Source organism: Oncorhynchus nerka, linkage group LG12, assembly GCF_034236695.1.
Source record: "Oncorhynchus nerka isolate Pitt River linkage group LG12, Oner_Uvic_2.0, whole genome shotgun sequence".
Taxonomy (NCBI): Eukaryota; Metazoa; Chordata; class Actinopteri; order Salmoniformes; family Salmonidae; genus Oncorhynchus; species Oncorhynchus nerka.
Window position 1 is genome coordinate 21,861,328 of NC_088407.1, and position 27,982 is coordinate 21,889,309.

The window sequence follows — 27,982 nt, forward strand, 5'->3', positions numbered from 1 at the left end:
TGTGTGCATTTCCAAATCATGTCCAATTGATTTTACCACAGGTGGACTCCAATCAAGTTGTAGAAATATCTCAAGTATGATCAATGGAAACAGGATGCACCTGAGCTCAATTTTGAGTATCATAGCAAAAGGTCTGAATACTTATGTAAATAAGATATTTCTGGGTTTTTTTATTTAAAAAAATATTCTATAGATTTGCAAAAACGTGTAAAAAGCTGTTTTCGCTTTTGTCATTACGGGGTATTGTGCGTAAATTGATGATGAAAAAAAATATTTCATCCATTTTAGAATAAGGTTGTAACGTAACAAAATGTGGAAAAAGTGAAGGGGTCTGAATACTTTCCAAATCCACTGTATATAGTATGATATTTTTTAATTAAATTTTTTATTTGAGAACAAGTTCTCATTTACAATTGCGACCTGGCCAAGATAAAGCAAAGCAGTTCGACACATACAACAACACAGAGTTACACATGGAGTAAAACAAACATACAGTCAATAATACAGTAGAAAAATAAGTCTATATGAAATGTGAGCAAATGAGGTGAGATAAGAGATGTAAGGGCAAAAAAGGCCATGGTGGCGAAGTAAATACAATATAGCAAGTAAAACACTGGAATGGTAGATTTACAGTGGAAGAATGTGCAAAGTAGAGATAGAAATAGAGCAAAATAAATAAATAAATACAGTAGGGGGAGAGGTAGTTGTTGGGGTAAATTATAGATGGGCTATGTACAGGCACAGTAATCTGTGAGCTGCTCTGACAGCTGGTGCTTAAAGCTAGTGAGGGAGATAAGTGTTTCCAGTTTCAGAGATTTTTGTAGTTCGTTCCAGTCATTGGCAGCAGAGAACTGTAAGGAGAGGCGGCCAAAGGAAGAATTGGTTTTGGGGGTGACCAGAGAGATATACCTGCTGGAGCACGTGCTACAGGTGGGTGCTGCTATGGTGACCAGCGAGCTGAGATAATGGGGGACTTTACCTAGCAGGGTCTTGTAGATGACCTGGAGCCAGTGGGTTTGGCGATGAGTATGAAGCGAGGGCCAGCCAACAAGAGTGTACAGGTCGCAGTGGTGGGTAATATATGGGGCTTTTGTGACAAAACGGATGGCACTGTGATAGACTGCATCCAATTTGGAGGCTATTTTGTAAATGATATCGCAGAAGTCGAGGATCGGTAGGATGGTCAGTTTTACAAGGGCATGTTTGGCAGCATGAGTGAAGGATGCTTTGTTGCGAAATAGGAAGCCAATTCTAGATTTAACTTTGGATTGGAGATGTTTAATGTGAGTCTGGAAGGAGAGTTTACAGTCTAAGCAGACACCTAGGTATTTGTAGTTGTCCACATATTCTAAGTCAGAACCGTCCAGAGTAGTGATGTTGGACGGGCGGGCAGGTGCGGGCAGCAATCGGTTGAAGAGCATGCATTTAGTTTTACTTGTATTTAAGAGCAATTGGAGGCCACGGAAGGAGAGTTGTATGGCATTGAAGCTCATCTGGAGGTTAGTTAACACAGTGTCCAAAGGGCCAAAAGTATACAGAATGGTGTCGTCTGCATAGAGGTGGATCAGAGACTCACCAGCAGCAAGAGCGATGTATACAGAGAAGAGAGTCGGTCCAAGAATTGAACCCTGTGGCACCCCCATAGAGACTGCCAGAGGCCCGGACAACAGGCCCTCTGATTTGACTTGCACAATTGGTGGCTGACTAAATACTTTTTTTGCCCCACTGTATATCTATCCTACCCTGCCTTTCTACGGTCTTCGAAAGCCAAGTCAACAAACAGATTACCGACCATTTCGAATCCCAACATACAATGTATGTATTCGAAATGGTCGGTAATCTGTTTGTTGACTTGGCTTTCGAAGACCGTAGAAAGGCAGGGTAGGATAGATATACAGTGGGGCAAAAAAAGTATTTAGTCAGCCACCAATTGTGCAAGTTATCCCACTTAAAAAGATGAGAGAGGCCTGTCATTTTAATCATAGGTACACTTCAACTATGACAGACAAAATGAGAAAAAAAATCCAGAAAATCACATTGTAGGATTTTTTATGAATTTATTTGCAAATTATGGTGGAAAATAAGTATTTGGTCACCTACAAACAAGCAAGATTTCTGGCTCTCACAGACCTGTAACTTCTTCTTACAGAGGCTCCTCTGTCCTCCACTCGCTACCTGTATTAATGGCACCTGTTTGAACTTGTTATCAGTATAAAAGACACCTGTCCACAACCTCAAACAGTCACACTCCAAACTCCACTATGGCCAAGACCAAAGAGCTGTCAAAGGACACCAGAAACAAAATTGTAGACCTGCACCAGGCTGGGAAGACTGAATCTGCAATAGGTAAGCAGCTTGGTTTGAAGAAATCAACTGGGAGCAATTATTAGGAAATGGAAGACATACAAGACCACTGATAATCTCCCTCGATCTGGGACTCCACGCAAGATCTCACCCCGTGGGGTCAAAATGATCACAAGAACGGTGAGCAAAAATCCCAGAACCACACTGGGGGTCCTAGTGAAAGACCTGCAGAGAGCTGGGACCAAATTAACAAAGCCTACCATCAGTAACACACTACGCCGCCAGGGACTCAAATCCTGCAGTGCCGACGTGTCCCCCTGCTTAAGCCAGTACATGTCCAGGCCTGTCTGAAGTTTGCTAGAGAGCATTTGGATGATCCAGAAGAAGATTGGGAGAATGTCATATGGTCAGATGAAACCAAAATATAACTTTTTGGTAAAAACTCAACTCGTTGTGTTTGGAGGACAAAGAATGCTGAGTTGCATCCAAAGAACACCATACCATACTGTGAAGCATGGGGGTGGAAACATCATGCTTTGGGGCTGTTTTTCTGCAAAGGGACCAGGACGACTGATCCGTGTAAAGGAAAGAATGAATGGGGCTGTTATATAAATATATGTAAACATTCATATACATAGTTCATATATTATATAGCGCCAAGCCAAACCGCCTGACTCAAGTCATCTGCGTACCCCTGCTAAAACTGGAACTAGCTCACACAGCCAGCAATAAAACTACCCCCTAACACTATCCCCTCAGCTTTGTTGTCTTACGACCCCAGGAAACAAAGACATTCCATCGCATGAACACATACACCCAGCCATAGTAAACTGCCCCTCTACCTCACGAACCCCTGACATAAAAACATCTAGTATAAACACTCTTTCCCCCTGCTACTGGTCGGGTGCCCAGAACTGTTATGCAGGTGAGTGAGGACCCAAAAGCGGTTTAACAAAAACAGAGTCCTTTAATGTCAAAACACAGGGAAGACATAGATCCTCTTCAGATGTATAGAATTGCAAAATAGACAACCCGCAGAGAGGGCGACAAATAAATCATAAAGTCCTCTGATATTTACAGAAGAGTCCCCTTCTTAGCAGCAGAGGAGAATAGCAGGGTTAGCGGCGACAGACTGCTGGTCTCTCTGGGTAGGCGCGGGTTGTAGAGGACAGAGGTTCCTGATCACACGTAGCATCAGATGAACAGGCAGATTCCGACAGGACGGGACAAGGGTGAAGCAAACGAGACGATAGTTTGGTTCTGGCATGAGAAACTCAAACGAGAATCTGACAAAGACAGAAGCAGGAACAGAGAGAGAAATAGAGACCTAATCAGAGGGAAAAAGGGAACAGGTGGGAAAAGGGTGAACGAGGTAGTTAGAGAAGATGAGGAACAGCTGGGGGAAGGAAAGGAAGAGAAGGTAACCTAATACGACCAGCAGAGGGAGACGGAGTGAAGAGAAAGAACAGGAACAAGACATAATATGACAATACATGACAGTACCCCCCCACTCACCGAGCGCCTCCTGGCGCACTTGAGGAGGAAACCTGGCGGCAACGGAGGAAATCATCGATCAGCGAACGGTCCAGCACGTCCCGGAGAGGGAACCCAACTCCTCTCCTCAGGACCGTACCCCTCCCAATCCACTAGGTACTGATGACCACGGCCCCGAGGACGCATGTCCAAAATCTTACGGACCCTGTAGATAGGTGCGCCCTCGACAAGGATGGGAGGGGGAAGACGAGCGGGGGCGTGAAGAACGGGCTTAACACAGGAGACATGGAAGACCGGGTGGACGCGACGAAGATATCGCGGGAGAAGAAGTCGCACTGCGACAGGATTAATGATCTGAGAAATACGGAACGGACCAATGAACCGCGGGGTCAACTTGCGAGAAGCTGCCTTAAGGGGAAGATTTTGAGTGGAGAGCCATACTCTCTGACCGCGACAATATCTAGGACTCTTAGTTCTACGCTTATTAGCGGCTCTCACAGTCTGCGCCCTATAACGGCAAAGTGCAGACCTGACCCTCTTCCAGGTGCGCTCACAACGTTGGACAAAAGCCTGAGCGGAGGGGACGCTGGACTCGGCGAGCTGAGACGAGAACAGCGAAGGCTGGTACCCGAGGCTACTCTGAAAAGCCCGGTCGCAGACGAAGGAAGCGAGTTGTGGGCGTATTCTGCCCAGGGAAGCTGTTCTGACCAAGATGCAGGGTTACGAAAAGAAAGACTGCGTAAGATGCGACCAATAGTCTGATTGGCCCGTTCTGCTTGACCGTTAGACTGGGGGTGAAAGCCGGAAGAGAGACTGACGGAAGCCCCAATCAAACGGCAAAACTCCCTCCAAAATTGAGACGTGAATTGCGGACCCCTGTCCGAAACGACGTCTGACGGAAGGCCATGAATTCTGAAAACATTCTCGATGATGATTTGTGCCGTTTCTTTAGCAGAAGGGAGCTTAGCGAGGGGAATAAAATGAGCCGCCTTAGAGAACCTATCGACAACCGTAAGAATAACAGTCTTCCCCGCTGACGAAGGCAGTCCGGTGATAAAGTCTAAGGCGATGTGAGACCACGGTCGAGAGGGAATGGGAAGCGGTCTGAGACGGCCGGCAGGAGGAGAGTTACCGGACTTAGTCTGCGCGCAGACCAAACAAGCAGCCACGAAACGACGCGTGTCACGCTCCCGAGTGGGCCACCAAAAACGCTGGCGAATGGAAGCAAGCGTACCCTGAACGCCGGGGTGGCCGGCTAACTTGGCAGAGTGAGCCCAGTGAAGAACGGCCAGACGAGTAGGAACGGGAACGAAAAGAAGGTTCCTAGGACAAGCGTGCGGCGACGGAGTGTGAGTGAGAGCTTGCTTTACCTGCCTCTCAATTCCCCAGACAGTCAACCCGACAACACGCCCCTCAGGGAGAATCCCTCGGGTCGGTGGAGGCTACTGAAGAACTGAAGAGACGAGATAAAGCATCAGGCTTGGTGTTCTTAGAGCCCGGACGATAAGAAATTACGAACTCGAAACGAGCGAAAAACAGCGCCCAACGAGCCTGACGCGCATTAAGTCGTTTGGCAGAACGGATGTACTCAAGGTTCCTATGGTCAGTCCAAACGACAAAGGAACGGTCGCCCTCCAACCACTGTCGCCATTCGCCTAGGGCTAAGCGGATGGCGAGCAGTTCGCGGTTTCCCACATCATAGTTACGTTCCGACGGCGACAGGCGATGAGAAAAATACGCGCAAGGGTGAACCTTGTCGTCAGAAAGGGAGCGCTGAGAAAGAATGGCTCCCACGCCCACCTCTGACGCGTCAACCTCGACAACGAACTGTCTAGAGACGTCAGGTGTAACAAGGATAGGTGCGGATGTAAACCGATTCTTGAGGAGATCAAAAGCTCCCTGGGCGGAAACGGACCACTTAAAGCACGTCTTGACAGAAGTAAGGGCTGTGAGAGGAGCTGCCACCTGACCGAAATTACGGATGAAACGACGATAGAAATTCGCGAAGCCGAGAAAGCGCTGCAGCTCGACGCGTGACTTAGGGGCGGGCCAATCGATGACAGCTTGGACCTTAGCGGGATCCATCTTAACCTGTTGCTTCTACTCGGGACGCTTGCGTCCCAACTAGAGCTCTGGAAATGCAAATGCGCTACGCTAAATGCTAATAGTATTAGTTAAAACTCAAAAGTTCATTAAAATACACATGCAGGGTATCGAATTAAAGCTACACTCGTTGTGAATCCAGGCAACAAGTCAGATTTTTAAAATGCTTTTCGGCGAAAGCATGAGAAGCTATTATCTGATAGCATGCAACACCCCAAAAGACCCACAGGGGACGTAAACAAAATAATTAGCATTTCGGCGTTACACAAACCGCACAATAAAATAGAAAACATTCATTACCTTTCACCATCTTCTTTGTTGGCACTCCTAGATGTCCCATAAACACTATTTGGGTCTTTATTTCGATTAAATCGGTCCATATAAAGCCTAGATATCGTTATATGTAGACTGTGTGATAAACGAAAAAAACATAGTTTCAAAACGTAACGTCATTTTTTTAAATTCAAAAAGTCGACGATAAACTTTCACAAAACACTTCGAAATACGTTTGTAATGCAACTTTAGGTATTAGTAAATGTTAATAAGCGATAAAATTCATCAGGAGGCGATGTAAAGATCATTAGCTGTCCGTCTGGAAAAATGTCCGGCTAGAAACTCAACGAAAATATCCGGTCCTAGACCGGATTAGATACGGTGTCCTGCATGTGTTTGACCAAGAAAAAACTCGAAGGGAAATGACAAGACTCTAGACACCGTGTGGAAGCTGTAGGTACTGCAACCTCAGTCAATTAATTGTGGTTCACCTTTATCAATGGGATCAAGTAGCGCATGGATATATTTTCCCATTTTCAGTGATCAGTTTTTCCTGTGCTTTTCGATGTAAATGCCGTTCTGGTAAAGCCACAGCAGTGATTTAACCAGTTTTTTAAACGTCTGAGTGTTTTCTATCCACACAGACTAAGCAAATGCATATACTATATTCCTGGCATGAGTAGCAGGGCGCTGAAATGTTGCGCGATTTTTAACAGAATGTTCAAAAAAGTAGAGGGTCGACTGAAGAGGTTAATGCCTTCAGCGGAAATAACAGAACCGAGAAATGTGACGGAGGAGGCATGAAAAGAGCACTTCTCAGCCTTCACATAAAGACAATTCTCTAAAAGGCGCTGGAGGACACGTCGAACGTGCTGAACATGAATCTGGAGTGACGGTGAAAAAATCAGGATATCGTCAAGGTAAACGAAAAGAAAGATGTTCAGCATGTCTTTCAGGACGTCATTCACTAATGCCTGAAAGACAGCTGGAGCGTTAGCGAGGCCGAAAGGAAGAACCCGGTATTCAAAGTGCCCTAACGGAGTGTTAAACGCCGTTTTCCACTCGTCCCCCTCCCTGATGCGCACGAGATGGTAAGCGTTACGAAGGTCCAACTTAGTGAAAAACCTGGCTCCCTGCAGGATCTCGAAGGCTGAAGACATAAGAGGAAGCGGATAACGATTCTTAACCTCTTAGTCCGCCCCATCCCGCATGCGGTATCGTTACTACAGCCTCAAGCTCATTAGCATAACGCAACGTTAGCGATTTTTAAAAATCGCAAATGAAACGAAATAAATATGCCTGTTCTCAAGCTTATCCTTTTCTTAATAATCCTGTCGTCTCAGATTTTCAAAATATGCTTTAGAACCAGAGAAAATCACTAATTTGTGTAAGAGTGGTGATAGCTAGCTTAGCGTTAGCATTAGCATTTAGCACGCAACATATTCACAAAAACCAGCCAAGGAATCAAATAAAATAATTTACCTTTGAAGAACTTCAGATGTTTCAATGAGGAGACTCTCAGTTACATAGCAGATGTCCAGTTTTTCCTGAAAGATTCTTGTGTAGGACACATCGTTCCCTTTTGTTACTATGCATATGGCTACCGAAACTAACCGAAAATTCAGTCACCTACATGTCGAACTTTTTTCCGAATTAACTCCATAATATCGACTGAAACATGGAAAACGTTGTTTGAATCAATCCTGAAGGTGGTTTGTCATATTTCTCTCCATTGAAAGCACCGTCCTTGTAGCCTGGTTTGTTCTGAGATTTGAATGGAAAAATACCGGGACCTGACTTTTGCGCACCAATTGCCACGCAGACACCTAGCGGGACACCTGGTAAATGTAGTCTCTTATGGTCAATCTTCCAATGATATGCCTACAAATACGTCACAATGCTGCAGAGACCTTGGGGAAACAAGAGAAAGAGTCCGTTCATTCCTGTCGCATTCACAGCCATATAAGGCGATCATGGAAAACGTAGCCTCAGAAATCCTGTGCATTTCCTGGTCGGTCATACATCTTGGTTTTGCCCGAAACATTTGTTCTAAGGGACTCACAGTGAAAATCTTTGCATTTCTGGAAACGTAAGACTGTCTTCTTTCCAAAGCTATCAATTCCAAGCATATTCGAGCATCTTTTCGTGACAAAATATTGCGCTTAAAACGGGCACGTCTTTTTATCCAAAAATGAAATACTGCCCCTATAGGACTAACAGGTTAACTGTTATGTCATTCAGCCCTCGATAATCTATGCAGGGGCGCAGGGACCCGTCCTTCTTCTTAACAAAAAAAAACCCCGCTCCGGCGGGAGAGGAGGAGGGGACTATGGTACCAGCGTCGAGAGCTACAGACAAATAATCTTCGAGAGCCTTACGTTCGGGAGCCGACAGAGAGTATAGTCTACCCCGGGGGGGAGTGGTTCCCGGAAGGAGATCAATACTACAATCATACGACCGGTGCGGAGGAAGAGAGGTGGCCCTGGACCGACTGAACACCGTGCGCAGATCGTGATATTCCTCCGGCACCCCCGTCAAATCACCAGGCTCCTCCTGTGAAGAAGAGACAGAGGAAACAGGAGGGATAGCAGACATTAAACATTTCACATGACAAGAGACGTTCCAGGAGAGGATAGAATTACTAGACCAATTAATAGAAGGATTATGACAAACTAGCCAGGGATGGCCCAAAACAACAGGTGTAAAAGGTGAACGAAAAATTAAAAAAGAAATGGTTTCGCTATGATTACCAGAGACAGTGAGGGTTAAAGGTAGCGTTTCACGCTGAATCCTGGGGAGAGGACTACCATCCAAAGCGAACAAGGCCGTGGGCTCCCCTAACTGTCTGAGAGGAATGTCATGTTCCCGAGCCCAGGTTTCGTCCATAAAACAGCCCTCCGCCCCAGAGTCTATCAAGGCACTGCAGGAAGCTGACGAACCGGTCCAGCGTAGATGGACCGACAAGGTAGTGCAGGATCTTGAAGGAGAGACCAGAGTAGTAGCGCTCACCAGTAGCCCTCCGCTTACTGATGAGCTCTGGCTTTTACTGGACATGAAGTGACAAAATGACCAGCGGCACCGCAATAGAGACAGAGGCGGTTGGTGATTCTCCGTTCCCTCTCCTTAGTCGAGATGCGGATACCCCCCAGCTGCATAGGCTCAGCACCCGAGCCGGCGGAGGAAGATGGTAGTGATGCGGAGAGGGGGGCAACGGAGAACGCAAGCTCCTTTCCACGAGCTCGGTGACGAAGATCAACCCGTCGCTCTATGCGAATAGCGAGTTCAATCAAGGAATCCACGCTGGAAGGAACCTCCCGGGAGAGAATCTCATCCTTTACCTCCGCGCGGAGACCCTCCAGAAAACGAGCGAGCGAAGCCGGCTTGTTCCAGTCACTGGAGGCAGCAAGAGTGCGAAACTCAATAGAGTAATCTGTTATGGATCGATTACCTTGACATAGGGAAGACAGGACCCTGGAAGCTTCCTCCCCAAAAACAGAACGATCAAAAACCCGTATCATCTCCTCCTTAAAGTCCTGATACTGGTTAGTACACTCAGCCCTCGCCTCCCAGATTGCCGTGCCCCACTCACGAGCCCGTCCAGTAAGGAGAGATATGACGTAGGCGATACGAGCTGTGCTCCTGGAGTAAGTGTTGGGCTGGAGAGAAAACACAATATCACACTGGGTGAGGAACGAGCGGCATTCAGTGGGCTCCCCAGAGTAACACGGCGGGTTATTGATTCTGGGCTCCGGAGATTCGGAAGCCCTGGAAGTGGCCGGTGGATCGAGGCGGAGATGGTGAATCTGTTTTGTGAGGTCGGAGACTTGGGCGGCCAGGGTCTCAACGGCATGTCGAGCAGCAGACAATTATTGCTCGTGTCTGCCTAGCATCGCTCCCTGGATCTCGACGGCTGAGTGGAGAGGATCCGAAGTCGCTGGGTCCATTCTTGGTCAGATTCTTCTGTTATGCAGGTGAGTGAGGACCCAAAAGCGGTTTAACAAAAACAGAGTCCTTTAATGTCAAAACACAGGGAAGACATAGATCCTCTTCAGATGTATAGAATTGCAAAATAGACAACCCGCAGAGAGGGCGACAAATAAATCATAAAGTCCTCTGATATTTACAGAAGAGTCCCCTTCTTAGCAGCAGAGGAGAATAGCAGGGTTAGCGGCGACAGACTGCTGGTCTCTCTGGGTAGGCGCGGGTTGTAGAGGACAGAGGTTCCTGATCACACGTAGCATCAGATGAACAGGCAGATTCCGACAGGACGGGACAAGGGTGAAGCAAACAAGACCATAGTTTGGTTCTGGCATGAGAAACTCAAACGAGAATCTGACAAAGACAGAAGCAGGAACAGAGAGAGAAATAGAGACCTAATCAGAGGGAAAAAGGGAACAGGTGGGAAAAGGGTGAACGAGGTAGTTAGAGAAGATGAGGAACAGCTGGGGGAAGGAAAGGAAGAGAAGGTAACCTAATACGACCAGCAGAGGGAGACGGAGTGAAGAGAAAGAACAGGAACAAGACATAATATGACAATACATGACAAGAACAGAAGACTGCTGTGCACCAATGGGGGCTTCTACTCTGGCTAGAGCGGGTCCGCCTCCAACCCTACGGGACCATTCAGAAGGCGTCACGACAAGACTCTACCTACTTTATTCTATGTATAAAAATGAATGTAACCTTTGTATAAGTTCTCTTTTTCACCTGACTCCTTACCGAGTTATATGAACTAGATCCGTGCACGTAAAACTGCGGGACAAGATATCTTTGACCAATAAACGGCCTTTTTGATACACCTGATTCCACTCTGTCCAGCGTCGTTGATTTGCATTCCCTCTTCAATATGAAACACTAACAGGGCCATGTATCGTGAGATTTTGAGTGAAAACCTCCTTCCATCAGCAATGGCATTGAAGATGAAACATGGCTGGGTCTTTCAGCATGACAATGATCCCAAACACACCGCCCGGGCAATGAAGGTGTGGCTTCGTAAGAAGCATTTCAAGGTCCTGGAGTGGCCTAGCCAGTCTCCAGATCTCAACCCCATAGAAAATCTTTGGAGGGAGTTGAAAGTCCGTGTTGCCCAGCAACAGCCCCAAAACATCACTGCTCTAGAGGAGATCTGCATGGAGGAATGGGCCAAAATACTAGCAATAGTGTGTGAAAACCTTGTGAAGACTTACAGAAAACTATTGACCTCTGTCATTGCCAACAAAGGGTATATAACAAAGTATTGAGATAAACTTTTGTTATTGACCAAATACTTATTTTCCACCATAATTTGCGAATAAATTCATTCATTGGATTTTTTTTCTCATTTTGTCTGTCATAGCTGAAGTGCACCTATGATGAAAAATCCTGGCCTCTCTCATCTTTTTAAGTGGGAGAACTTGCACAATTGGTGGCTGACTATATACTTTTTTGCCCCACTGTAGGTCTGTAGCAGTTTGGGTCAAGAGTGTCCCCCCCTTTGAAGAGGGGGATGACCGCAGCTGCGTTCCAATCTTTGGGAATCTCAGACGACACGAAAGAGAGGTTGAACAGGCTAGTAATAGGGGTTGCAACAATTTTGGCAGATAATCTTAGAAAGAAAGGGTCCAGATTGTCTAGCCCGGGTGATTTTTGCAGCTCTTTTAGAACATCAGTTGACTGGATTCGGGAGAAGGAGAAATGGAGAAGGCTTTGGCGAGTTGTTGTGTGGGGTGCAGTGCTGTTGACCGGGGTAGCCAGGTGGAAAGCATGACCAGCAGTAGAAAAATGCTTATTGAAATTCTCAATTATAGTGGATTTATCGGTGGTGACAGTGTTTCCTATCCTAAGTGCAGTGAGTAGCTGGGAGGAGGTGTTCTTATTCTCCATGGACTTTACAGTGTCCCAGAACTTTTTGGAGTTTATGTTGCAGGATGCAAATTTCTGCTTGAAAAGGCTAGCCTTGGCTTTTCTAACTGCCTGTGTATATTGGTTTCTAGCTTCTCTGAAAAGTTGCATATCACGGGGGCTGATCGATGCTAATGCAGAACACCATAGGATATTTTTGTGTTGGTTAAGGGCAGTCAGGTCTGGAGACAACCAAGGGCTATATCTGTTCCTGGTTCTAAATTTCTTGAATGGGGCATGCTTATTTAAGATGGTGAGGAAGGCATTTTTTTTAAATAACCAGGATACCCCGGCCAGGTCAATTAGAAAGGCCTGCTCGCTGAAGTGTTTCAGGGAGCTTTTGACAGTGATGAGTGGAGGTCGTTTGACCGCTGACCCATTACGGATGCAGGCAATGAGGCAGTGATCGCTGAGATCTTGGTTGAAAACAGCAGTATTTAGAGGGCAAGTTGGTTAGGATGATATCCATGAGGGTGCCCATGTTTACGGCTTTCGGGTGGTACCTAGTAGGTTCATTGATAATTTGTGTGAGATTGAGGGCATCAAGCTTAGATTGTAGGGTGGCTGGGGTGTTAAGCATGTTCCAGTTTAGGTTGCCTAGCTGCATGAGCTCTAAAGATAGATCGGGGGCAATCAATTCGCATGTGGTGTCCAGGGCGCAGCTGGGGGCAGACGGTGGTCTATAGCAAGCGGCAATGGTAAGAGACTTGTTTCTGGAGATGTGGATTTTTTGTTTGTTTGGGCACAGAGCTGGATAGTAAGACAGAACTCTGCAGGCTATCTCTGCAGTAGATTGCAACACCGCCCCCTTTGGCAGTTCTATCTTGTCTGAAAATGTTGTGGGGTAACGGCGATTCAGAAACCTAGCTGGGCCATCGGTAGCAAGCTAGCATAGGTCTGTTTTTAGCCACCTCGTGCGTTTCTGTCGGTAGATTAGTGGGTTCCGTGTGGTAGAGGGGACCAATCCAATTGGAAAAATAGATATAGTTATAGTGACCCAAGAAAAATTGTCTGATAGACCTATTCAGATAGCAGCGGGCCGCAGATGGGCTTTCAGGTAACGTCACGACGGAGGGGCCAGTAACTCCCTCGGGCAGATAACGTCGGTAGTCCAGTCGTGAAGGCCTGGTGGGGCTCTGCATCAGCAGTAAAACGGGTCCGGATAGGTGATTGTAGCCCAGGAGTGGCTGATGGAACTCTTCAGCTGGCTAGCTCCGGAATAATTGATGTTTGCTCCGGGATCGACGTAAGCCAATAGTCACACAGATAGCAGCTAGCTAACTGCGAGATCCAGGTGTAAATGGCCAGAGCTTGAAATCCGGGGATATGGAGAGAAAAATAGGTCCGGTATGTTCTGGTCTGAGTTGCGTTGTACAAAACTGGCGATAGCTTTTCGAGCTAAAGGATAGCTGATGACCACAAACCGTGGTTAGCTGAATACTAACGTTAGCCAGTAAACTGGCTAGCTTCTGGCTAGCTTCTATTGTGGATTTCAGATTTGAGGTAAATAATATTTATTTTTTTATAAATTGGTGAGGCGGGTTGTAGGAGAGTGTTTTGAAGTTGAGTTTTTGGAAAATAAATTATATAAAACGTGAAGAAAGATGTAAATATATATATACACGGGACACGACAAGACTAGGACAAAAGACGTCTGACTTATACCATCTTGGTATAAGATGAGATATGATAGATATGGTGGTGTGGGTTATAGTATGATATGGTGGTATGGTATATACACTGAGTGTATAACACATTAAGAACACCTGCTCTTTCCATGACATAGACTTCCCAGGTGAATCCCTGTGAAAGCTATGATCCCTTATCACTTATTAAATCCACTTCAGTGTAGATGAAGGGGAGGAGACAGATTTTTAAGGGTTGAGACAATTGAGACATGGATTTTGTGTGTGTGCCATTCAGAGGGTGAATGGGTAAGACAAATATTTATGCGCCTTTGAACGGGTTATGGTAGCATTTGCCAGGCGCACCATTTTGAGTGTGTCAAGAACTGCAACGCTGCTGGGATTTTCATGCTCACCATTTTGCTGTGTGTATCAAGAATGGTCCACCACCTAAAGGACATCCAGCCAACTTGAAACAACTGTGGAAACCACTGGAGTCAACATGGGCCAGCATTCCTGTGAAATGTTTTGGAAACCTTGTAGAGTCCGTGCCCCTGATGAATTGAGTATGTTATGAGGGCAAAAGGGGGTCCAACTCAACATTAAGAATGAGTTCCTAATGTTTTGTACAGTCAGTGTATATATGATATGGTACAGTCTAGTAGAACATGGCATATAGGGTATGAAAGCTGATGATATGTTATGATATGGCGTAGAGACAAACTTGGAAAAACAGTTATGCTGTTTAATTAAAAGTTTAATTAAATGAACTACATTTGACCAACAGTACAGCCATAGAGCAGTGCTCAAGGTGTGATATGTTTAGTTTAGTTTAGTTTATTTGATTTTTACAGGGACAGTGCACATTAATCAACGTTTCAGTAAAAGTGCCGGTTTTAGCCAGCCGGCTAATTTTCAACCGCAGTCCCTGGGCAGGTTATTAAAAACAATTCCAATATAGACAATAGCACCATAGAACAAGCAATACATAGCAACATAGGACAAGCAAGACATAGCATACAGACAGAGCAACATAGAACAAAAAGCAGCAAGACAAAATTCATAAAAGCAACAAAGTGTTTCCACACCTCACAAGCTACAGACAACAGACAACATGGAAAGCGGCAACACACAGCTAGGGACCATGTTCACAAATCTGATTGACCTTTAGCCAGGTCTTCAAGCATTTTGTGAAAGTGTGATATGTGGTGCAGTTATGTGTGTCTGATGGCAGTGTATTCCAGACTTGGGAAGCTCTCACAGAGAATGCAGATTTACTAAAGGTGCTTTTCCTTAGGGGAACTATACAGTCACCTCTCATGGCAGACCTTGTGGATCTGCTGCCATATGTCTGGGTTTTCTGTTTAACAAAAATATTGAGTGGAGGGGGAGCCAGGCCATTAAGGATCTTGAATACAAGACATGCGTCGGTGTATTGCACAAGATTTTCCCAACTCAAGAGCTCATGCTTTCTAAGGATGTGACAATGATGATGGCTATTGGGCTTCCTGTCAAGCACTTTGAGAGCCTGTTTGTAGACAGACTGAATAGGTTTTAATGTTGTACAGCAAGCTTGGGCCCAACTAGTCAAGCAGTATGTTAAGTGGGGGAGTATCATAGATTTGAAGTACAGTTTTGCTACCTCTGTAGTCAAACAATTTCGTATAAATCGGAAATTAGCTAGATTGAATTTAGTTATTTGAATTACCTTTTTCACATGCTTTTTAAAAGAGAGGTTGGAATCAAGTATGATGCCAAGGTACTTAAAATCGGATACCACCTGGAGCTTCTCCCCTGACACATAGACATCTGGCTCAGTAGCATCTGTTGCCCTCTTTGTGAAGAACATGCAAACAGTTTTTTTCACATTGAGATGCAAACACGAGTCACTGAGCCACTTTGTAACCTGGACCATTACAGTAGTGAGTTCTTGTGCAGCTTGTTGTTTGCTCTTTGCATGCACATATATCACTGTATCATCTGCATACATTTGAACTTCAGACCCAGTACAGACAGAAGGCAGATCATTAATGTACAGGCTGAACAGGAGGGGCCCCAGTATTGACCCTTGGGGCACGCCCACATCATAGCTACGAGTGGGCGACAGCTCATTGCTCACTCTGACACACTGAGTTCTGCCTTCAAGGTATGATTTCATCCATCTCAAGGCATCAGGGGAAAAGTTGAACTTGGACAATTTTGTGATGAGAATCTCATGGTTAACAGTATCAAAAGCCTTCCTTAGGTCCAGAAACACAGCCCCAACAGCACCCCCTTTGTCCATCTTGGACTTCACATTTTCAGAAGAAAGCAGTTGGCCGTTTCTGTGGAGTGTTTCGCTATGAAGCCAAACTGCATGGAGTGTAATGTGAAGGGGCTGTTGTTGAGGTGGGCAATCAGTTGTTCTGCTACACACTTTTCAACAACCTTTGACACCACAGGTAGTATACTAATGGGCCTGTAGTTACTCACGTCAGCAGGGTCGCCTGATTTAAAGATGGCCGTTATTATGTCCGACTTCCATACCCTTGAAACACACCGAGACCAATAGATGTGTTGGTGACCTTAGTAATGGGGCCAATGAGTGACTCTTTGTAGTTTTTAAGAAAGGTAGAGTCCATCCCAAACACATCTTTGGCTTTAGAGTTCTTTAGTGAGCTAATCACCTTGTTCACCTTTGACTCAGAAACCTCCCTTATGATGAAGACAGGTTGAGTGTCATTCACTAGCACTGAGCCCAAGAAATCAGTGGAGGGGTTCTGTGTCAGTAACCTGACAGAGTCAATAAAGTAGGAATTGAAGGCTGTTGCTATTTCAACTGCATCCTGTGTTAGATTGTTATTCACCATGATTTCTAGTCTTTTTGCAGTGTTACTATGGTCTTTCCCTGTTAACTTTTTTAGATTCTCCCATATCAATTTAGAATTTCCCTTTGCTTCACCAATTATGTTAATAAAAAAGTTTGCCTTGGCCTGTCTGATTTCTTTTATCACCTTATTTCTCAACATGGTAAACCTACGTCTGTCATGCTCTAATTTAGATTTTAGGGCTATTTTTAGAGCATAATCTCGTTCTTTCATCAATTTCCAGATTTCTCCATTTAGCCAAGGAAGAGTGCTCTTTTGGCCAGGTTTGGATTTGATTTTCTTTAGGAAGCCATTTATTGTAGTCTGGATTGTGGATAGAAAAACCTGACTATCAGCTTCCACGTCTGTATAGGACAAGAGATCATTCCAGTTTATTCCCTTAATTGCTTTTTCAAAATAGTTTAATTCACTCTTAGGTATTCTGAGTTGATCCGGCTTTCTAACAGTAGAGAGGTTAAACCTGCTCTTAGACAGCTTTCTGGCTATAAGTGTCAGATTATGATCAGACAGCCCAGTAACCATATTGAATGATTTAGTCACTCTCTCTGGTTTATTACTGAACACCAAATCAATCTGTGTTTTAGAGCAACAAGTCACCCTGGTTGGCCCTTTAACTAGCTGTGTAAGGTCAAAGGTATTAGTGATCCGTTTGAGCGTTTTCCTACAACACTTGTCTTCATAATTAATGTTAAAATCTCCCATTAAGATGACCTCTTTCCCAAAATCACATTCCCTAAGCATGGTATTAAACTGATCAAAAAACACACTTTTGGTGGAAGGTGGCCTATACATTCCAATGAGGGTAAAAGACATTTGGGGAGACAGTGTAACGTTCAGGCCGATACATTCTAGTTCATTATCACATGACCACTCAGTTTGTTTACATCGGATATGTTCTTTAATCTAAATCATCACACCCCCTCCTCTATATATATATATCAATTTTTTGATTAAGTACACATACAACTAATTTTTGAGCAGATTGTTGAGAAAACAAGTAATCTATGTCCCATAAATGTTTGCTTTATTTGAAAAAAGAATACATGACAATAAATATATCAAATACAGGTTTTATATCAACAATACTATTACATTATTCCTTCAGGTCTATGCTGTATAAATATAAAATATAAATACCTACATATAATAAACACATTAAAAGGACAGCCACTTTCTAGGTCAGTGTCCCCATCACTGTCCTGACTCATTGATTGAAGTCTCTTTGGACCAGAGGAAACAGTGGCCCCTACTGTCACTCCAACACCACTTGTTCTGGTTACGATCACCAATTCAAGACTTGACTGGGGCCAACCCCACTTCAAAGACAAGCCAGCAGAGGGGTTGCAGGTTGGCACAGCCTCCAGTGCCAGACAAAGAGTGATCAAGTGCTAGTGGTGGTATGTGGGGAGAGAGTCTCAATGGAACGTTGATTCTGACGCTGTTGATTTCTGTAGGAGAGAAGGTGTGCTGATTAACCCTCTGAGATACATGTTAGAATACATAAGCTTCATGGCAGACTATATTTATGGCTGAATAGATCCTGTACTCTGTTAAGCTTTCATGGAAGAATACATTTTCTTCAGAATAGAGAGTGTACTCTGTTAAGCTTTATGGAAGCATGCATTTTGTTCTGAATAGAGAGTGTACTCTGTTAAGCTTCATGGACGAATATATTTATGGAAGAATCGATACTGTACCCTACCCTGTGAAGCTTCAAACCATATTTATTTAGAGGAAAATACAGGTAACTGACAAAATAAAGGAAACAACAACATTGTTTTCTCTTAATGGGGCGTTGGGCCACTGCGAGCCAGAACAGCTTCAACGCGCCTTGAGATCAATTCTACAAGTGTCTGGAACTCTATTGGAGGGATGCAACATCCTTATTACACGAGTGGTGTTTTGTTGATGGTGGTGAAAACACTGTCTCAGGCGCCGCTCCAGAATCTCCCATAAGTGTTCAATTGAGTTGAGATCTAGTGACTGAGACGGCCAGGGCATATGGTTTACATCGTTTTCATGCTCATCAAACCGTTCAGTGACCAGTCATGCCCTGTGATGGGGGGCATTGTCATCCTATGGGTGAATAACCATGGTAGCCAAAATAACTGGACCTGCCCCGCATTTTTATGCATGACGGGATGTTAATTGCTTAGGAATTGCTCAGGAACCACACCTGTGTGGAAGCACCTGCTTTCAATATTCTTTGCATCCCTCATATACTCAAGTGTTCAGGTGTACTGGTAAATGGCCCATGATCTATATGGCACACATAGATGACATTATCTAACTAGGCAAGTCAGTTAAGAACCAATTCTTATTCACAGTGGCAGCTTACACTGGCCAAATCCGGATGACTCTGGGACAATTATGAGTAGCCCTATGGGACTCCCAATCACGGCCGGTTGTGATACAGAATGGAATCGAACCAGGGTGTCTGTAGTGACGCCTCAAGCACTGAGATGCAGTGCCTTAGACCGCTGCACCACTCAGGAGCCCAATATATCAAATGAAATAAAAATGATAAATATATGTACTCCACCATTCAAAAGTTTGTGGTCACTTAGAAATGGGTTTGTTTTTGAAAGACAAGCACAGTGTGTAGACAGTACAGTGTAGACATTGTTAATGTTGTAAAAAATTTTTTTATTTTTATTTATTTCACCTTTATTTAACCAGGTAAGCAAGTTGAGAACAAGTTCTCATTTACAATTGCGACCTGGCCAAGATAAAGCAAAGCAGTTCGACACATACAACGACACAGAGTTACACATGGAGTAAAACAAACATACAGTCAATAATACAGTAAAAAAAAACAACAAAAAAAAACAAGTCTATATACAATGTGAGCAAATTAGGTGAGAAGGGAGGTAAAGGCAAAAAAGGCCATGGTGGCAAAGTAAATACAATATAGCAAGTAAAACACTGGAATGGTAGTATTGCAATGGAAGAATGTGCAAAGTAGAAATAAAAATAATGGGGTGCAAAGGAGCAAAATAAATAAATAAATTAAATACAGTTGGGAAAGAGGTAGTTGTTTGGGCTAAATTATAGGTGGGCTATGTACAGGTGCAGTAATCTGTAAGATGCTCTGACAGTTGGTGCTTAAAGCTAGTGAGGGAGATAAGTGTTTCCAATTTAAGAGATTTTTGTAGTTCGTTCCAGTCATTGGCAGCAGAGAACTGGAAGGAGAGGCGGCCAAAGAAAGAATTGGTTTTGGGGGTGACTAGAGAGATATACCTGCTGGAGCGTGTGCTACAGGTGGGAGATGCTATGGTGACCAGCGAGCTGAGATAAGGGGGACTTTACCTAGCAGGGTCTTGTAGATGACATGGAGCCAGTGGGTTTGGCGACGAGTATGAAGCGAGGGCCAGCCAACGAGAGCGTACAGGTCGCAATGGTGGGTAGTATATGGGGCTTTGGTGACAAAACGGATAGCACTGTGATAGACTGCATCCAATTTGTTGAGTAGGGTATTGGAGGCTATTTTGTAAATGACATCGCCAAAGTCGAGGATTGGTAGGATGGTCAATTTTACAAGGGTATGTTTGGCAGCATGAGTGAAGGATGCTTTGTTGCGAAATAGGAAGCCAATTCTAGATTTAACTTTGGATTGGAGATGTTTGATATGGGTCTGGAAGGAGAGTTTACAGTCTAACCAGACACCTAAGTATTTGTAGTTGTCCACGTATTCTAAGTCAGAGCCGTCCAGAGTAGTGATGTTGGACAGGCGGGTAGGTGCAGGTAGCGATCGGTTGAAGAGCATGCATTTAGTTTTACTTGTATTTAAGAGCAATTGGAGGCCACGGAAGGAGAGTTGTATGGCATTGAAGCTTGCCTGGAGGGTTGTTAACACAGTGTCCAAAGAAGGGCCGGAAGTATACAGAATGGTGTCGTCTGCGTAGAGGTGGATCAGAGACTCACCAGCAGCAAGAGCGACCTCATTGATGTATACAGAGAAGAGAGTCGGTCCAAGAATTGAACCCTGTGGCACCCCCATAGAGACTGCCAGAGGTCCGGACAGCAGACCCTCCGATTTGACACACTGAACTCTATCAGAGAAGTAGTTGGTGAACCAGGCGAGGCAATCATTTGAGAAACCAAGGCTGTCGAGTCTGCCGATAAGGATGTGGTGGTTGACAGAGTCGAAAGCCTTGGCCAGATCAATGAATACGGCTGCACAGTAATGTTTCTTATCGATGGCGGTTAAGATATCGTTTAGGACCTTGAGCGTGGCTGAGGTGCACCCATGACCAGCTCTGAAACCAGATTGCATAGCAGAGAAGGTATGGTGAGATTCGAAATGGTCGGTAATCTGTTTGTTGACTTGGCTTTCGAAGACCTTAGAAAGGCATGGTAGGATAGATATAGGTCTGTAGCAGTTTGGGTCAAGAGTGTCCCCCCCTTTGAAGAGGGGGATGACCGCAGCTGCTTTCCAATCTTTGGGAATCTCAGATGACACGAAAGAGAGGTTGAACAGGCTAGTAATAGGGGTGGCAACAATTTCGGCAGATAATTTTAGAAAGAAAGGGTCCAGATTGTCTAGCCCGGCTGATTTGTAGGGGTCCAGATTTTTCAGCTCTTTCAGAACTTCAGCTGAATGGATTTGGGAGAAGGAGAAATGGGGAAGGCTTGGGCGAGTTGCTGTTGGGGGTGCAGTGCTGTTGACCGGGGTAGGAGTTGCCAGGTGGAAAGCATGGCCAGCCGTAGAAAAATGCTTATTGAAATTCTCAATTATGGTGGATTTATCAGTGGTGACAGTGTTTCCTATCTTCAGTGCAGTGGGCAGCTGGGAGGAGGTGTTCTTATTCTCCATGGACTTTACAGTGTCCCAGAACTTTTTAGAGTTAGTGTTGCAGGAAGCAAATTTCTGCTTGAAAAAGCTAGCCTTGGCTTTTCTAACTGCCTGTGTATAACGGTTTCTAGCTTCCCTGAACAGCTGCATATCACGGGGCTGTTCGATGCTAATGCAGAACGCCATAGGATGTTTTTGTGTTGGTTAAGGGCAGTCAGGTCTGGGGAGAACCAAGGGCTATATCTGTTCCTGGTTCTAATTTTCTTGAATGGGGCATGTTTATTTAACATTGTTAGGAAGGCATTTTTAAAAAATATCCAGGCATCCTCTACTGACGGGATGAGATCAATATCCTTCCAGGACACCCGGCCAGGTCGATTAGAAAGGCCTGCTCGCTGAAGTGTTTCAGGGAGCGTTTTACAGTGATGAGTGGAGGTCGTTTGACCGCTGACCCATTACGGATGCAGGCAATGAGGCAGTGATCGCTGAGATCTTGGTTGAAGACAGCAGAGGTGTATTTAGAGGGGAAGTTGGTTAGGATGATATCTATGAGGGTGCCCGTGTTTAAGGCTTTGGGGGTACCTGGTAGGTTCATTGATAATTTGTGTGAGATTGAGGGCATCAAGTTTAGATTGTAGGATGGCTGGGGTGTTAAGCATGTTCCAGTTTAGGTCGCCTAGCAGCACGAGCTCTGAAGATAGATGGGGGCAATCAGTTCACATATGGTGTCCAGAGCACAGCTGGGAGCAGAGGGTGGTCTATAGCAGGCGGCAACGGTGAGAGACTTGTTTTTAGAGAGGTGGATTTTTAAAAGTAGAAGTTCAAATTGTTTGGGTACAGACCTGGATAGTAGGACAGAACTCTGCAGGCTATCTTTGCAGTAGATTGCAACACCGCCCCCTTTAGCAGTTCTATCTTGTCTGAAAATGTTGTAGTTTGGAATTAAAATTTCTGAATTTTTGGTGGTCTTCCTAAGCCAGGATTCAGACACAGCTAGAACATCCGGGTTGGCAGAGTGTGCTAAAGCAGTGAAAAGAACAAACTTAGGGAGGAGGCTTCTAATGTTAACATGCATGAAACCAAGGCTATTACGGTTACAGAAGTCATCAAAAGAGAGCGCCTGGGGAATAGGAGTGGAGCTAGGCACTGCAGGGCCTGGATTCACCTCTACATCGCCAGAGGAACATAGGAGGAGAAGAATAAGGGTACGGCTAAAAGCAATAAGAATTGGTCGTCTAGAACGTCTGGAACAGAGAGTAAAAGGAGGTTTCTGGGGGCGATAAAATAGCATCAAGGTATAATGTACAGACAAAGGTATGGTAGGATGTGAGTACAGTGGAGGTAAACCTAGGTATTGAGTGATGAAGAGAGAGATATTGTCTCTAGAAACATCATTGAAACCAGGAGATGTCATTGCATGTGTGGGTGGTGGAACTAATAAGTTGGATAAGGTATAGTGAGCAGGACTAGAGGCTCTACAGTGAAATAAGCCAATAAACACTAACCAGAACAGCAATGGACAAGACATATTGACATTAAGGAGAGGCATCCTTAGTCGAGTGATCAAAAGGGTCCAGGGAGTGGAGAGGTTGGTTTGGGGGTCACGGCGATTTAGACAGCTAGCCAGGACATCGGTAGCAAGCTAGCATAGGATGGAGGTCTGTTGTTAGCCACCTCTTGCGTTCCGTCAGTAGATTAGTGGAGTTCCGTGTTGTAGAGGGGATTAGTCCAAATCACACAACAACAAAAAATAAAAACAATAGATATAGTTATAGAGGCCCAAGAAGAAACATGTTAATAATAAAAATAAATAAATTGTCCGATTGTCTATTCTGAGAGCATCCGGTAAGACAGCTAACGGTTAGCAGGCCGCAGATGGGCATTCAGGTAACGTCGCGACGGAGGAGCCAGCCGGATCTCCTTCGGGTAGATAACGTCGGCAGTCCAGTTGTGAAGGCCCGGAGGGGCTCCGTGTAGGCAGTAAAACGGGTCCGGATAGGTGACTGCAGCCCAGGAGTGATTGACGGAGCTCAGGAGTGGTTGACGGAGCTCGCTAGCTCCGGAGTAATTGATGTTTGCTCCGGAATCGACGAAAGCAGATAGACACACGGATAGCAGCCAGCTAGCTGTGAGATCCGGGAGTGAATGTCCAGAGAGCAGTTGAAATCCAGGGACATGGAGAGAAAAAAAAATCGGTCCGGTATGTTCCGTTCCGAGCCGCGCCGTACAAAACTGGCGATAGATTTTCGAGTTAAAGGATAGCTAATGACCACAAACCGTGGTTAGCTGAATACGAACGAGTTGCCAGTAAAGAAGCTAACTAGCTTCTGATTAGCTTCTGGCTAGCTTCTTGGAGTTTCTGGCTAGCTTCTTGGAGGATTGCAGATTTGATTGCAGATTTGAGGTAAATAATACGTATTTATACATATCAATTGGTGAGGCAGGTTGCAGGAGAGTGTATTGAAGATGAGTTGATGGAAAATAAAAATAAAATGTATGTGAAAAAAAAGTTGTAAATATATATATATATACACGACACGACAAGACGAGGACAAAAGACGTCTGAACTGCTATGCCATCTTGGAAAATGACTATTGTAGCTGGAAACGGATGATTTTGAATGGTATATCTACATAGGCTTACAGAGGTCTATTATCAGCAACCATCACTCCAAATAATAACATCATTCTGACTTCATAAAATAGCCTGTGCAATAAAACATCCATAAACTCACACTTTGATTTATCTTTCAATCAGTGTTTTGGCAAAATTCCCATTTGGGTAGAGACAGAGCGAACCCCTGGTTTTCAGTGTGACACTGATAGCGAGACAAAGAGAGAGAGAGAGAGAGAGAGAGAGAAGGGGTGGGGTGGGGGGGGGAGATGTTTAATTAAATTAATAATTGAAATATATTTGGAAAGCGTGCATCTAATTTTCTTACATTACAGTACAGTACGGCACAGTATGGTATAAAAACTCACATGACTTCTTCCTTAGAGCAGTGTGAGCGAGGACGGTAATAGGTCAGTTTCCTGATTAAACTGATATTCACCCCCCCTGCGTGTACTTTAGGACAGCGGCATCGAGGATATTGTATACCTCTCCCTGTAGAGAAAAACAGAAAGTCAAACAAACACTTTAGTCTCCCTCTACATTCATTCAGGAAGTGGTGTTGAAAGTGTTCCACGGGGACGCTGGCCTATTTTGACTCCAAAGGTTCCTACGTGTCCTTAATGTTTTGTACACTCAGTATAAGTTCAACGTTCTACTAAATACTAAAACATAATACTAATTGTTATCAAAAGTTCTACAGACAGATTTTTAAGCCAGTTACCTTGTATCATGTAGATAACGTCTGAGCACACCAGAAGAACGATAACAGTCATTGCAGTATTCATGATGATCTTGACTCTGTAGACTGTAGTTGCAGTGTGGCTGTTGTATCAGAAGGTAGGCCAGCTGCAGTTTTCTTCTTTTTCTTCTTCAGTTGCAGTGAATTTCTGAGTTCAACAGTTTTCTTGGCTGAGTTGCTCTTCTCTTCTCCAGTTTAGATTCTGTCTGCTTTATCATGGTAAGAGACATATTATATGGTCTGAGCTCTGTGAAAGTGACTCGAAAGACCACATACCAAAGTTGAGGGGAAGCACGCCAAGTCTTGCATCTGGTAACATTAGTGTTCACCCACCCACCCACCCGCCTCCCCTCTTCTCCCCTCCCACATAATGCATGTCTGAACAGAAGCCCTTCTCTACCAGAGAATTTCACAAAAAACTCACCACTTTTCATTGTTAGAATCTCCTTTTTATGAGACACCTTCCTTCCATCCTGTATGGACACTGAACCAGTGATGTGTGTTGAGGTCTGAGGATGGGAAGGCACTTTCTATTGAGCCCTGTACCGCCTCAGACACTGTGTCAGGTCATGCTGGAACAAAAAGCTGAGGAGCTGCCCAGGTGATTTGTCTTGTACCATTTGTGAACTGTACACTCCGACAAGACCAGCCTTAAGTACATGTCATATTTTGAACGGCTCTCGTTTACTGGTGTTGAACTTTTGTGATTTTTTTTGCAGTCCATTAAGCCAAGGAAATGAAGTTCACCAAGGTGGTAAAACCTGGCTAACATCTGAACATTGATATTGTCCAGTATGTTGTAGTAGATTCTCCCCCTCTCTAAACTGATCGGCTGTTTACTACGAGTTTTGCGTTCTGCCATTCCCAGTTCATTGTATTTCTGATCAAATCGCTCATAGAAACTATCCAAGTCTTGTCACTGTCGTTCCAGTAATTTCATTCTGTCGCTGATACAGGTACGGCAGAAACCAATATCCATCACTTTTGCAGAACATGGAAGAGCGGTTTAATTGAAAATGCCTTCATAGGCCATGAGCAAAAGGAACGGTGGCGGCCTCTAGATGGGTTGTTTAACTGTAAAAAAAATATTCAGCAAAGGCATGTAATAGTCTAACAAAAATATTTACGAGACATACAACAAATTCAAAGATTTTACTGTTACAGTTCATATAAGAAATGCAGTCAACTGAAATCAATTATTAGGCCTTAATCTATGGATTTGACATGACTGGGAATACAGTTCCCCCATGTTCTGCTGCTCATTCTATGCACCAGTTCTGGAAGCCCTGATTAGTAAGTGTATATATTTGCCCTCTGTTCAGCATTGTCTTGGTCGGTCATTGTTCCCATGTCTGTTGGCCTACTGAGTACCTATGCTTTGTTGTTTCGGCTTTCAAGCTGTGTGTATTGTGCAATTGTTACTACGTGTCCTGTTTATTTATTAGAGGTTTACCCTCACTGTTTTATTTGGGTTACATCCCTGTGTTTTTGTATACGTGTTTGTTTTGTGCTTCGTCCCTGTGCCTTTTCATGGTATGTTGTATTTTTGGGTGAAGTATTAAAACCCCCTACTATGTCTTCCTGCGCCTGTCTCCAATCATTTACACAACGAGACAGATGCCTTAAAAAAATGGGTCTCACAATTAGCCTCAGGATCTCGTCACGGTATCTCTGTGCCTTAATACAATTTGAGAGTGGCACAGAGGTCTAAAGCACTATATTTCAGTGCTAGCGGCGTCACTACAGACTCTGGTTCGATACCAGGCTGTATCACAACCGGCTGTGATTGGGAGTCCCATAGGGCGGCGCACAATTGTCCCAGTGTCATACGGGTTAGGTGAGGGTTTGGCCGGGGTAGGGCGTCATTGTAAAATAAGAATTTGTTCTTAACTGACTTGCCTAGTTCATAAGGGCACAAGGCAAGACCCAAAGGCAGATGGTTGAACTCCAATATTTATTATATCAAAAGGGGTAGGCAAAAGGCAGGTCGGGGACAGGCGAGAATTCAAACAGTACCAGGCGATTGGCAGGCTCGAGGTCAGAACAGGCAGAGTGATCAGGCAGGCGGCTTCGACGTCAGGACAGGCAAGGGTAAAAACCAGGAGGGCTAGAGAAAAAACAGACTAGGAAAAATTGGAGCTGGTTGCTTGGCAAACAAGACGAACTGGCACAGAGAGACAGGAAACACTGGGACAAATACACTGGGGACTAAAGGGGAAAAACAGGAGACACCAACAGGTGAAACAGATCAGGGCATGACATAATTAAATAAAGGTTAAATAAACAATTCTGGAGTCATTGAATTTCAGTGTGTTTCAGAGGGAGGAGATATGTTGCAACACTGTTCTCTACTTCTAAACACTTATGAATCAGCTGCACAAAGGGTGCTATGTTTTAAATATCCACATTCCACCATGTGGGAAAGAAAAGCCCTGGCATTATTAAATCATGGTTTGTTTAAACACTCCCCAACAACCTAAAATTTAAGTAATTTATCAGTCTGTGTGTGTGTGGCCTTGCGAGGAAAATCCACTGACTGTCCCTGTGACTCAATAAATACCAACTCAGTTCAATGAATGGAAGAGTATTAACATTTTAAATGATTTCTCTGTGTTACTGTAGCAGATGCGATTCATAATAAGATATTTCCTATTGGGCTAACAATTAAGATGTTAGCTTATTCTGTGGGAGACCTGGGTTCAAATCCCGCCAGTGACATCTCTGTGACTCAAACAATACTGCTGCCAATACCTATGGATAACACTGATATTTCTTATTTCCAAGGACAAATAGGTTATTAGTCTTTCATTGGAAGCATTACTAAACCACCCACTACTTTCAAGCATGGTTGAGATGCTTGTCCTTGATGGCTTAATAATCTTGCGACTAGCAATCCCGGATCCGGGAGCGTAATCATAGCCTCAAACGAATTAGCATAACGCAGCGGACATAAATACCCCTAGAAACTTTTCCTATTCATGAAAATTGCAAATGAAATACATTCAAACACAAGTTTAGCCTTTTGTTAATCACACTGTCATCTCAGATTTTCAAAATATGCGTTACAGCCAACGCTAGACAAGCATTTGTGTAAGTTTATCATGGCATAGTGCTATGCTAGGCTCTGCTGGCAGCAGGCAACATTTTCACGAAAATAAGAAAAGCAACCAAATTAAATCATTTACCTTTGAATAACTTCGGATGCTTTCACTCAGGAGACTCCCAGTTAGATAGCAAATGTTCCTTTTTTCGAAAAAGATTATTTTTGTAGGTGAAATAGCTCCCGTTT

The 27,982-nt window shown here is 44.3% G+C and overlaps 1 long non-coding RNA gene across 1 annotated transcript; it reads right to left on the minus strand.

The window, feature by feature from the left end:
• Positions 1-17,450: 17,450 nt before the first annotated feature.
• LOC115138874 (uncharacterized) lies at positions 17,451-24,988 on the minus strand. The gene is made up of 4 exons (XR_003865008.2): positions 24,676-24,988; positions 24,323-24,446; positions 24,076-24,159; positions 17,451-17,994 (listed from the first exon to the last, which is right to left on the minus strand). It is a non-coding gene; the product is annotated as an uncharacterized LOC115138874 (long non-coding RNA).
• Positions 24,989-27,982: the final 2,994 nt, after the last annotated feature.